Here is a 13,027-nt window from a genome sequence, read left to right as displayed (position 1 = left end):
CATGCAGGAGTACAGAGTGACTAGTTATTCCAACAGGATACCGTGCTCCTCACAGAGGATCAGGAGGAAAACGGATGCTGGGAGGATGACAACGAGCATCATCTTTACTATGAAGAGCTCCCTGCATCCTACTCATCAAGACCTAAGAGAATTGTTCTTAATCGGGGGTGAGAAGAGGTCCCTAGACTTTTAAGGCTATGCAAAAACTTAAAATATTTTAGCAACTGAGATAATTACACTTTTTATCACATGAAGTTAAGTTCTACCAGGTGACTAAAACAATGTTACTTTGCTTTTGGCTGATACTATATCATGTTGATTATCCCTTGTTGATTAAAAGCATTAATAAACGGGGCACCTGGGTGGCTCTGTCGGTTGAGCATCCAGCTCTTGGTCTCAGCTCAGGTCTTAATCTCAGGGTTGTGAATTCAGGCCCTGCCTCAGGTTTCATTCAAGTTGTGGAGCCTACTTTAAAAAAAGGTGAAAAGGGGCGCCTGGGTGGCTCAGTGGGTTAAAGCCTCTGCCTTCGGCTCAGGTCATGATCCCGGGGTCCTGGGATCGAGCCCTACGTCAGGCTCTCTCCTCTGCAGGGAGCCTGCTTCCTCCCCTCTCTCTCTGCCTGCCTCTCTGCCTACCTGTGATCTCTGTCTGTCAAATAAATAAATAAATACAATCTTTAAAAAAAGGTGAAAAAAAATACTTAAGAAAGAGGCACCTGGGTTGCTCAGTCCATGGAGTGTCTGCCTTTGGTTCAGGTCATGATCCCAGGTTCTGGGATCGAGTCCCCTATCAGGACTCCCTGTTCAGCAGGGAGTCTGCTCTTCCTTTCCCTCAAATAAATTAAGTATTTAAAAAAGGGGGGGGGGCACCTGGGTGGCTCAGTGGGTTAAAGCCTCTGCCTTCGGCTCAGGTCGCTATCCTAGGGTCCCGGGATAGAGCCCATCGGGCTCTCTGCTCCGTAGGGAGCCTGCTTCCCTTCCTCTCTCTCTGCCTGCCTTTCTGCCTACTTGTGATCTCCATCTGTCAAATAAAATAAAATAATCTTTAAAAAAAAAAAAACCCACAAAAACTTAATGAAACAAGTTTGACAACTAAATGGTGTTTAATAGCCCCCCTACCCTGTTCAGCAGGGAGTCTGCCTCTCCTTCTACCTAAAGTAAGTATTAAAAACAAAAACAAACAAAAAAAAAAAAAAAAACACTGAATGAAACAAGTTTGACAACTAAATGGTATTTAACAGCCTCCCCCCAAAATTTAAGCCTGGGTATCCTATGGAATAATGAATCAAATTCTTGGTGATGAGAGGAGCAAACAGTCTAGAGAACGAAGCCTTCTTTCAAAAGCTATTATTGAGGTACTGAGTCTGTACAATTACACCACCAGAGTTTAAATCTAGTTATTTTTAAGTCAATACTAACTTCTATAGCTTCAATATCCTCTACTTTGAAGGAAGTGAGAATTCCAAAGGCACCGGATTTGGTATCCAAACACTAGAAGGTAGTTTACACCCCTGCTCTGTCATACCACAGTGTCCTTGGTAAATCTGCCAGCCTCTCGTGAGTCTGTTTCCTCATCTAAAACATGAAGATAAATACTACTGCAGGAAGCTGTAACAAAAGAGACAATATACCCTGAAGTGTCATCATTACTAACAACCAAGTTTGCAAAACTAACCAAGTAAACTGATACCTACGTATCTACCTCCTGTATGCTAAGTGGTGGTCAAACATTAAACCATTAAACCATACCATCTGTCAAATTCTACAGTTTGCTTTTATGATGTACTAGATGAGGGTAAATAAAGGGCCATATTTATACACCTTCTCAAATGCAGCTCAAACACCATGTGGCTTCCAAGAAAATACTAAATTTTATTATTGTCATACATACAGATGTTAGGAAGGACAAATTACTTAAAATGGTTCACCTTGGGGCACCTGAGTGGCATAGTTGGTTAGGCGTCTGACTCTCGGTTTAAGCTTAAGTCATGATCTCAGGCTTGTGAAATCGAGCCCTGCATCAGGCTCTCTGCTCAAAGCAAAATCTACTTGGGGTTCTCTCTCCTTCTCTCTGCCCCTCCAGCCCAGGCTCTCATGCTTGCGCTCTCTCTTGTGCTTGCGCACGCGCTCTCTCTCTCTCTCTCTCTCTAGTAAAGAAATAAATCTTTAAAAAAAAAAAAAAAAAAGCTCACCTCAATTTTGAGCAAGTCCTCAGATCATCAGATCATGTGACTCATAAGATTATGAGGGTACATCTCTGAACCTCACTCAGTCCCCCTGTCTCTCTCCCTACCACTAATTTCTCTACACTTCTTTAACTTCAACACCCACGTACAAAGATCCATCCAATACCCTGGCCTCCCAGCTCCTTGACTTCTGTCCCCAACATACTCTTCTTATGTCCCAATTATACCTTCCCCTAGAACTTACTGTTAACCAACAATTTACCATGACCATAATTCTGATTCCCAGCAACTGAACCACTGTTGTTCCCTCCAAGTCCATTCTCGCAGTCTTCTCCATCTCAGTTAATGGGACGAGCAGTCAATTCTGCCCAGATTTTTTAAAAACCCAGGAGTCATCCTTAATTTTTACTTCCCTTATCCAATCCAAAAGCAAGTCCATTTTACTCTACCTTCAAAATAAATCCCCAAATGTGACGCCTTCTCACTACATCCACCACTTTTCCTGAGTCTAAGTGTGGTCCCGTCTCATAGTAGTAGCCTCCTAACTGGTCTGTCTTCATTTTCTCCCTTCTGCTCTACTTTTAACACAGCACCCAGACTAATCCTTCTAAGGTAAGTTAGAGCAAGTTACCCCCCGATCAAAACCCTCCAAAGGGGGGCACCTGGGTGGCTCAGTGGGTTAAGCCGCTGCCTTCGGCTCAGGTCATGATCTCAGAGTCCTGAGATCGAGTCCCGCATCGGGCTCTCTGCTCAGCGGAGAGCCTGCTTCCCTCTCTCTCTCTCTCTCTGGCTGCCTCTCCGTCTACTTGTGATTTCTCTCTGTCAAATTAATAAATAAAATCTTTTAAAAAAAAAAAAAAAAACCTCCAAAGGGTGGATTTTTTTTTTTTTTAAGATTTTATTTATTCATTTCACAGAGAAAGAGATCACAAGGAGGCAGAGAGGCAGGCAGAGAGAGGGGGAAGCAGGCTCACTTCTGAGCAGAGAGCCCAATGCAGGCCGCAGACCTCCATCCCAGGGCCCTGGGATCATGACCTGAGCCAAAAGCAGAGGCTTAGCCCACTGAGCCACCCAGGTGCCCCAAAGAGTAGATTTTGTTCTAAGTGCTCACCACGGTCTAGTAACTCTTCCATCATCTGCCACTCACCTCCCAGGCCCTCCCCAACACCACCACTTCCCACAACTATTCTCACTTGTTCTGCTTTAATTACTTTGGCCTTCTGCTGTGTTTTGGACAAGCCAACTCATTCCTACTCACAGGTCTTTGCTATTTCCTCTGTCTGGAATATGTCCCCCAGATACTCTCAAGCCTTTCTCGAACTTCACCTCATCCAAGTTCTCTGTTCTAACACCCCCTCCTCAGGGACTCCCCTCTCTACCCTGACTAAACACTCTTGCACCTTCTTACTCTCTTATCCCTTACTTTATTTTTCTTCAGAACCCTTACTGCCAGCACATTATCACCTTTATTATCTACCAACCCCACAGACTAGAATCCCCATGAAAAGTACAATTCTGTCTTGTTCATTATTTTCTCCAAGTATCTAGAACCATGCCCGAACACTCTGTACTTAATACACCTTTATTAAGTGGATAAAGTGTTACCAAGCATTTTCACGAATGTTAAAGGAATGAAACAAAGGTCCTTCACATGTCCATGAAGGACATGAGAGTTGAAATGATACTCACTTTTATTCCTAACTTTACCTATTAAGGCTAAAAGATAAATATAAAACAGTTTATGAGGACATTTGCCTAGCCTGGGATTTCCTTTCTTTTTTTTTTAATTTTATTTATTTGACAGAGAGATCACAAGTAGTCAGAGAGGCAGGCAGAGAGAGAGAGAAGGAAGCAAGCTCCCTGCTGAGCAGAGAGCCCGATGCGGGGCTAGATCCCAGGACCCTGGGATCATGACCTGAGCTGAAGGCAGAGGATTTAACCCACTGAGCCACCCAGGCGCCCCGATTTCCATTTTTTTATACATACACACACAGGTGCTCTGCTCTATAGAGTTTCAGACTTCTCATCGATATCTTCTATTCAGGACCCAACTCTAAACTTAGATTGCCTAAGAGACTCTGAACAACAATTTGCTGACAAATGCTATGCCCTTTACTCCATTGGAAAATTCTCTCAAACTTGAGAGACTGTTCTCCTGAAATGATTCAAATAATTAAAAAAACATTAAGAATTGTTAGTGAGTTCCCTTAAGTGAGTACTTAACTATTTGCTCTACTCTCTCATTAAGACCTTTATGTAGGGGCACCTGGGTGGCTCAGTGGGTTTAAAGCCTCTGCCTTCAGCTCAGGTCATGATCTCAGAGTCCTGGGATCGAGCCCTACATCGGGCTCTCTGCTCAAGCAGGGAGCCTGCTTCCTCCTCTCTCTCTGCCTGCCTCTCTGCCTACTTGTGATCTCTGTCAAATAAATAAATAAAAATCTTAAAAAAAAAAAAAGTTTTTATTTATTTATTTGTCAGAGAGAGAAAGACAGAGGGAGCACACAAGCAGGGGAAGCGGCAGGCAGAAGGAGAAGCAGGCACCCAGCTGGGCAGGGAGCCCAATGTGGAACTCTATCCCAGGACCCCAGGGATTAAGACCTAAGCAGAAGGTGGCCGCTTAACCAGAACCACGCAGGCATCCAAGGAAAACAATAAACTTTAAAAGGAGAAATAAACATTGAAGAGAGAGAGCAAGAGTAAGTCTTTCAATGAAGGACCAGAAGGGTTATGTTTCTTATAAGGCCCAAAAAACATCAGCGTATCAAATTAGACCTTGAAAGTTCATGCTCAAAAATGACCCTGGCACCTTAAAAAGTCTATGCTGGTTTAAACTTTGAAGGCAGGGGGGGTGCCTGGGTGGCTCAGGGGGTTAAGGGTCTGCCTTCAGCTCAGGTCATGATCCCAATCAGCCCGGCATCCAGCTCCCTGCTCAGCAGGAAGCCTGCTTCTCCCTCTCCCTCTCTCCCTGCTTGTGTTCCCTCTCTCACTGTGTTTCTCTTCTGCCAAATAAATAAACTCTTTAAAATGAATAAAATGAACTTAGAAGGCAGGAAAAAAACTTTGTAATTTGAACTGAAAAAATTTCTTTTAAGTTCTGACACTTCAAAGGCACATGTCAAGTATGTGAAAATTCATGTAGATTAAGCACCTCCTTCTACAATGACATCAGATAAATGTGTTGTGTAACAGAGAGGTGTACCCCCATCACACTGGTTGCGCAGGTGCGCACGCGCACTCACACACATACAGTATAACAAACCATTTAGGGAATTCCAACAAGTCCTCATCGAAGAGGTGATATTCTAGCCAGAGTTCAAAGAAGAAATGAAGTTTCTAGGTATCAAATCAGGATGGGATGGAGAGAGCACTTTATGAAAAACCTAAGTACAGACCTTGGTGACGGATTCACTATTTAAAATATTTTATGGAGGTCTACTACAGTAACAAGCCCTGGGATACAAAAATGACTATATAACAGCCTTTGCCCTCAAAGAGTGAAATTCTAGTGGGTAAAAGACAAAAACATAATTATAATACCTAGTGGTATTACAGAGCTATACCTGAGATGTACAGGGTATTAAGGAATTACAAGACTGGTGCCTAGAAAAGTCTCCTAAATAAAGTAAAATCTAGGTTAAATCTTAATGGAAGAGAAGGAATACGGTATTCCACAGGATACACGGAAGGGCATGACAAAAGATCAAGGACGCTCAGAACTGATTAGAAGACATTTGCAACTTCACACAAACAGGGAGCTGCAGAGTTTAAAAAACAAAAGGACAGGGGAACCTAGCAGGTTCAGTCCTTGATTTTTTTTTTTTCAGTCCTTGATCTTGATCATACTCTTCATCTTGGGGTTGTGAGCTCGAGCTCCATGTTGGGTGCTGAGATTACGTAAAAAAAAAAAATTTTTTTTTTTAAGAATTTATTTATTTATTTGACAGACAGAGAGATCCCAAGTAGGCAAAGAGGCAAGGCAGAGAGAGAGAAAGGAGGAAACAGGCTCCCTGCTGAGCAGAGGGCTCCATGCGGGACTAGATCCCAGGACCCCAAGATCACAATCTGAGCTGAACGCAGACGCTTAACCCACTGAGCCACCCAGGCGCCCCCTTAAAAAAAACTTTTATAAAATATAGAAAAAATAAACAAGAGGGTGACTTGATATTTATCTTTCAGTAAGATAATTGAGGCAAGAATGTGAAGAATGAGAGAATGGCAAGAACAATTAGCACACACACACAAAAGGACCTGAAATAGGGCTCAAATGGCATGTGATTATTAAATGAACAAATGACTTCACGAACAAATTAGAGATAAAGGAGATAAATTTACAAGCATTAGGCTGGTGTCTAGGATATCCAGGTGGCTATATCCAAAGGCATTTGTTAGAAACCTTAGCTTACAAAGGTTATGGGTGTGCCATCAAGCTAAGTAACTACAGATGGAAAAGGGAGTAGTTAAGTTCAGTCTGATTGTCTGTGGGTCAGCCAAGTGATGATGAAAAAGCAGACAGGTGAATGTACAAGTCTGGACTAAAGACAAAGATTTGGACTCATAAGTGTCAGCTAAGGCCAAGGCACAGGAAGGAAATCTCCTAGGGGGAGACCATAAATCAAGAAATATCTAGGAAATAATAAAGCTAACATTTCCCTAGTAAATACTATGGCTCATTCAATTCTCACAACAACCTATGCAGTAGATACTATCTTCCCATACTAGAGGTTAAGTAATTTTCCCAATATTACAAGGCACTTAAACAACGGTGAAAACCCAAAGCCTAGGAGAGATTAGAGTAAAACTATGAGCAAGCAATGTCATAAATCCAGTTAAAAGATTCAAGAACTAATCTGATCAGTATCATGGAAAATTCAAGTTAGACCAAAAAAAAAATAATAATAAAAAGGAAGGAGGGAACTAAAACAGGAGGTGGGACCTAAAATATTTCACAATTTGGGGACATTAATAGCTACAATTTACTTTACTTGTACAATCTGTTTCAGGAAGAAGGACAAAGAAATATATTGGACTGGGTTGCAAAATGAGTTGAGGAAGTAGAAACAGTGATCATAAGACCAGTCTCTCAGAAGGTCTAGCAATAAAGGAAGCAGGAACTCATGTTTACTAATCCAGTAACATTTACAGTACTGGGGAAAAGGGCAGGTGCACAACGGATCACATTTAACATTTGCATTTTAAAAGACACTAAAGATTCAGAAACACTATAAAGCCTGTCCAAAGTCACACAGCCAGTAAGTGGCAATGGAAACATTTTCACTCAAGGGGACATAAATCTGATCAGAGAGCTATTTTAAAATACAACAAACAAAGATTCCAATCTATGCAATGGTTCTGTCATGTTCAGTGTGACATTAAGAAGCCAACATAGGGGGCACCCGGGTGGCTCAGTCCATTCGTCAAGTGTCTGCCTCCGGCGACCGGGATCATGCCAGCATTGGAATCAGGCTCCCTGCTCATGGGGGAGCCTGCTTCTCCCTCTCTGCCCCTCCCCCTGCTTTTGCAAGCCTCTCTCCCTCTAATAAATAGAATCATTTTCTTTTGCATAGATTTTTTTAAAGATTATCTATTTATTTGACAAAGAGAGACCACAAATAGGAAGAAAGGCAGGCAAGAGAGGGAGGAGGAAGCAGGCTCCCCACTAGGCAGAGCGCCCAATGTGGGACCCTGAGATCATGACCTGAGCCAAGGCAGAGACTTAAATCCCTGAGCCACACAGGCGCCCCAATAAATAAAATCCTTTAAAAAAAAAAAGAAGAAGCAACACAAAACTGATTTGTCAACTGAATGTCAACTTTGGCCTGCATGCAGTGTACCTGTTAAAAAAGCTTTCAGGGGTGCCTGGGTGGCTCGGCTGGTTAAACTGCCTTCAGGTCACAATGCTTGAGTTGAAGGAAGTTGCTCAGCAGGGAGTCTGCCTCTCTTTCTGACCTCCCCTACTTTTGTGCTCTCTCTCTCATTCTCTGTCCCAAATAAAAATAGATAAATAAGCAAGCAAGAAAGGTTTCAGGGATGCCTGGGTGGCTCAGTCCATAAACATCTGCCTTCATCTCAGGTCATGATCCCAGAATGTTGGGGATCCAGTCCCAAGAGGGAGCTCCCAGCAGGGAGCCTGCTGCTCCCTCTGCCTGCCGTTCCCCACCCCACTGCTTTGTGCACGTGCCCTCTCTGTCAAATAAATTTTTAAAAGCCTTAAAAAAAAAAAAAACTTTCAAAAGAACCTATATAAAACAAAGAGTAACCAACTCTCAGGGACCAACTTCACTGTGTCACTTCCACCGTCAGTGAAGGAAAAGAGAACAATTGCAGATATATTTACAATTCCAAAAATAAAGCTTCCTCCTTCCCTTCCCAACAAAGACTTAACCCAAGTACAACCCTATAACACTTAAACATCTCTAAATGATTAAGTCACTTAGCTAAAGAACCCAAGATCTCATTCACATCTGTATGGGCAATATAATTATTTACTCTAAGTGACAAATTAAAAAAAAAAAGTCATTAACTGCCTTTTGTTAAAAACTTTTTTCATTTCCTTCCCCAAAGGAAGGGGCACTCCTTCCTTGTTAACTCCCTTATTAACATTTTCCATTCAAACAAGTTCTTTCCTCTGTTCTCCAACTCATTCATTCTTTCCTTGTGTCAGGTGCTTGACCAGACTCTGGTAATTAAGACACAAATAGATACACTAGCCCAGCCTTCCTGAAAGGTACATGCTAAACAAAGAGAACAAGCATTACAACTGATGATTACCAGCTGCTAAAGAAAACAGATTACCAGGTGGGCTTAAAAGAGAGAAGGCTGGGTTTCCCCAAGTGATAACTTGAGGAATGGGTTGGATTTGAGTGAAAAAGAGAATGGCAGGGCCGCCAGGGTGGCTCAGTTGGTTAAGCTGCTGCCTTCGGGTCAGGTCAAGATCCCAGGGTCATCAGATCAAGCCCCACATCCGGCTCCTTGCTCAGTGGGGAACCTGCTTCTCTCTGGGCCTCTGCCTGCCGCTCTGCCTGCTTGTGCTCTCCCTCTCTCGCTCGCTCGCTCTCTGACAAATAAATAAATAAAATCTTAAAAAAAAAAAAAAAAAAGAATGGCACATCAGAGGTGGAGGAGACCCCAAAAGACCAGGAGATGGTTTAGAGGACTTCTTAGAACAAAAATAAAACCAATGTGGCTTGAGTCTAGAGAACCAGAAGGAAAGTGGCCCAAAATAAAATGGAGAAGAGTGGCAGCAGTATTTTGGTCTTTATTCTAGGAGAACGTCAAGTGTTTTAAGAGTTCTAAGCAGGGGCGCCTGGGTGGCTCAGTGGGTTAAGCCGCTGCCTTCCTCTCAGGTCATGATCTCAGGGTCCTGCGATCGAGTCCCACATTGGGCTCTCTGCTCTCTGCTCAGCAGGGAGCCTGCTTCCCTTCCTCTCTGCCTGCCTCTCTGCCTACTTGTGATCTCTGTCAAATAAATAAATAAAATCTTTAATAAATAAATAAATAAAGAGTTCTAAGCATGTGAGACATAGATACACATGCGTTTTTAAGTAATTAGTCTTGAATATACCAGAGCTCCTTCCAAAAGCCATTCTCCTGCCTAGAGAGCACACAAACGTCCCCAACAAGTCATTCATTGATACTACCCACATCAAGGGGGGCGGGGGACCGCTTCAAGATGAATTCTGTGCCAAAGGAAGGTACTCTGAAAAAAGTAGTTTCAACTACGACTTAGAAAGTGACCAGTGAACTTTATCTACATATAAATAAGAAAAACAGCGTTTACAGTTGTTTCTCGGTTACAAATAACTTCTAAATATACCTATCAGAGAAACTAAATGGCTATTAACATTTAACAGTGACAGAAAATTGCACTTTAATATTTAAAAATATGAGCATGGTTACTTTGGTGCCCAGCCAGCCTTCAAGGTCTTGAGGCGCCACCTGCCCCCTGACACACTTTTCCTCCAAATCAATTCTAGGCTTCCTGGGCACATTTTTGGTTTCGCTTTTTCAACAGAATGTCTTCTAATTCGTAACTTTACTCCCAGCTTGACAGATGCCACGGGATCTGGGGGGCACGTAACAAACCTCCAAGATTTAAAGGGCGCCCCCACCGTAACTTTCCCGCCCACCCCAGCCCCCAAGCTCCCCAGGACTCACGGAGCCTCCCCTGCCCGCGGCTCCGGGCCGCCTCCCCCACCCTTTGGCCCAGAGCGAGGCCAGGCCCGCCGGGCCGGAGGTGCAAGCCGCCACTTCTTCCCCCTTCCTCTGCGGCTGAGGCGGGGGGGACCCGGGCGGGAAGTGAGGCGCGGATCCTCAAGAGCATTACCTGGGGCCGGAGCCCGACAGCGGAGACCTCGTCGGGAACCGCAAAGCAGGGAAGCCGGCACCGCGCGGCCGGCAGAAAGATGCCCTGACGGGAACTCACCCGCTCCCCGGCCCCTCCGCCCGCAAGTCCGCAACCCGCTACGCAGCGTCAAGCGCACGGCCCGCTCCGGCTCGCGATTTTATTGGCGGCCCAGGTCGCCGCCAGGCTCCGCCCACCGCCCACGGCCGCCCCGCCCCTTCCCGGGCTCCCGGGTACCCGGGAGGGGAGAGCCCACCTGGCCTCGGCTCCCGGACTCGGGAGCTACGCGCGATCGGGTTGTGACACCCGTGGCAGCAGCTTGCTTTCGTTTTGCTCCAGCGACCCGATGTGCGGCAGAGAGGAGGCTGAGAGAACGTCCGAAACGGCACCCGGCGCGATAGCTCCAGACCGGCGGGTCTGGTGCCTCTTCCAGAGACTCAGAGAAGCCGCCCCTAGAACCCGGGATCTTTGACTTTGGAGCTAACCCTCTAGGAACAAAACTGAAGCATTTAGCCAGCAGCGTTCATCATGGGATGCTTTACTGCTTCGTAAACTATACTTGACTGTGGCCTTCACAGGCGAACTAGATAAGGAAACAGTGAAATTTATTGCAACAATTAAGAAATTAAAAAGGAGGGGCGCCTCGGTGGCTCAGTGGGTTAAGCCTCTGCCTTCTGCTCAGGTCATGATCTCAAGGTCCTGGAATGGAGCCCCACGTCGGGCTCTCTGCTGGGCAGGGAGCCTGCTTCCCCCACACCCGCTCTCTCTCTGCCTGCCTCTCTGCCTACTTGTGATCTGTGTCTATCATAAATAAATAAAATCTTTAAAAAAAATTAAAAAGGAGGCTTCCTAATCAAAGGAACTTAATGATGCAGAGAGATTTAGGATGTAGATAAGATGCAACAGTTAATCCGATTTAGGTGAATTTAGAGTAAAGGTAGGTGCAAAGCAACGGATGAGAGCAGGAGAGACTGAGGGGTCACGCTCAGCCTACAAACCACTGCGAGCTATCCTAGCCTGCCTAATGACTGAGACCCTACTCCAAGAGCTGAGATAGCCACCCATGACCCTATTAAAGCACCCTGAACAAATGGATCAGCTTTATTTGAACTGACTACTCTGTGAACCTTTAAACAAGAGGATTTGTACAGGTTACCCTTGCAGCACTGTTCACCCCAGAGCTGGCCCTAACAGTCAGTCAGATTCAGAGCTTGCCTCCTCTACAACTGTGACTGGTGCTTCTGCCAACTAGATGGCAAAGGGAGCTGGTAGGGGCACCTGGGTGGCTCAGTGGGTTAAGCCTCTGCGTTCTGCTCAGGTCGTGATCTCAGAGTCCTGGGATCAAAGCCCCACATCAGGTTCTCTAATCAGCAGGGAGCCTGCTTCCTCCTCTCTCTCTGCCTGCCTCTCTGCCTACTTGTGATCTCTCTCTGTAAAATAAATAAATAAAATCTTAAAAAAAAAAAAAAAGAAAAGAAAGAAAAGAAAAAGAGATGAAGGAGCCAAGTATGCCAACCATGGGGAAGTAGAGCATTCTAAACAGTGGACAATGGGTGTTAAGGTGCTGATGCTGATATATAGTTTTGCTTACATGAGGAAGCAAAGATTTTATTTATTTATTCGAGAGAGAGATCGTGAGAGAGAGCATGAGTGAGGAGGTCAGAAGGAGAAGCAGACTCCCCATGGAGCTGGGAGCCCAATGCGGGACTCGATCCCGGGACTCCCGGTTCATGACCTGAGCCGAAGGTAGTCCTCCAACCAACTGAGCCACCCAGGCGTCCCAAGTCCTATCTTATTTTTATTTCTTTTTTAGAGAGAAAGAGAGCACACACATGTTGGGGGGTGACAGGGCAGAGGGAGAGGAAGAGAGAGAATCTTAAACAGGTTCCATGCCCAGCGTGGAGCCCAGCATAGGCCTTAATCTCATGACCTGGACATCATGACCTGAGCCGAATCAAATGCTTAACTGACTGAGCCACCCAGGTGCCCCATCTTTTTATGTTTTGTAAGGTGTTAAGGCACCTGGGTGGCTTAGTCAGTTAAAGCCAATGCCTCTTGGTTTCAGCTCAGGCATGGTCTCGGGGTCCTGGGTTCCAGTGTCACATTGGGCTCCACATTCAGCAGGGAGTCAGCTTGTCCCTCTCCTTCCTCCTCTGTCCCTCTCCTAACTCGTACACTCTCTCAAAAGAATAAATGAAAAAAGACAACAGGCCAAGTGTTATAATAAAATGAAGTGATAAAAAGGCCCACCTAACAGGGTCATTGTGAGGATTAAATACATTAGTACCTAAGAAGCCCCAAGCACAGATACTGGCATATAAAAGTGTTCAATAAACATCAACAGTTACTTTATAATTTTTACCCCGAGATCCATCATCACTGTTGATGTTGCTATCTTCTGGATACAGTGGGAGCAGATGGGATGATTTTCACAGCCTGCACTCTATGAGAGGGAAGGCTGAATGGAGGACTGACTCCCCCTTCCGAACCAGTAGGGGAGG

The 13,027-nt window shown here is 44.8% G+C and overlaps 1 protein-coding gene across 7 annotated transcripts in view; it reads right to left on the bottom strand.

Moving 5' to 3' along the window:
- The window catches only part of SOAT1 (sterol O-acyltransferase 1), a 74,655-nt gene extending 63,773 nt beyond the window's left edge, over nucleotides 1-10,882 (bottom strand). For 3 of the 7 annotated variants that reach the window (XM_045069558.1, XM_045069561.1, XM_045069564.1), the window contains exon 1: nucleotides 10,509-10,674. The gene's annotated coding sequence lies outside the window, so the exon portion shown is untranslated. Of the gene's footprint in view, nucleotides 1-10,508; nucleotides 10,693-10,782 lie in introns of those variants that run through there. The other 4 variants (XM_045069560.1, XM_045069563.1, XM_045069559.1 and 1 more) reach the window with 4 other exon arrangements.
- Between the last annotated feature and the right edge of the window lie 2,145 nt (nucleotides 10,883-13,027).

The sequence above is a fragment of the Mustela putorius genome, unplaced genomic scaffold (assembly GCF_011764305.1).
Source record: "Mustela putorius furo isolate JIRA1106 unplaced genomic scaffold, ASM1176430v1.1 tig00003942_pilon_pilon_pilon, whole genome shotgun sequence".
Classification (NCBI taxonomy): Eukaryota; Metazoa; Chordata; class Mammalia; order Carnivora; family Mustelidae; genus Mustela; species Mustela putorius.
The sequence above is the reverse complement of the archived record's forward strand: the minus strand, read 5'-3'. Positions and strand labels throughout refer to the sequence as shown.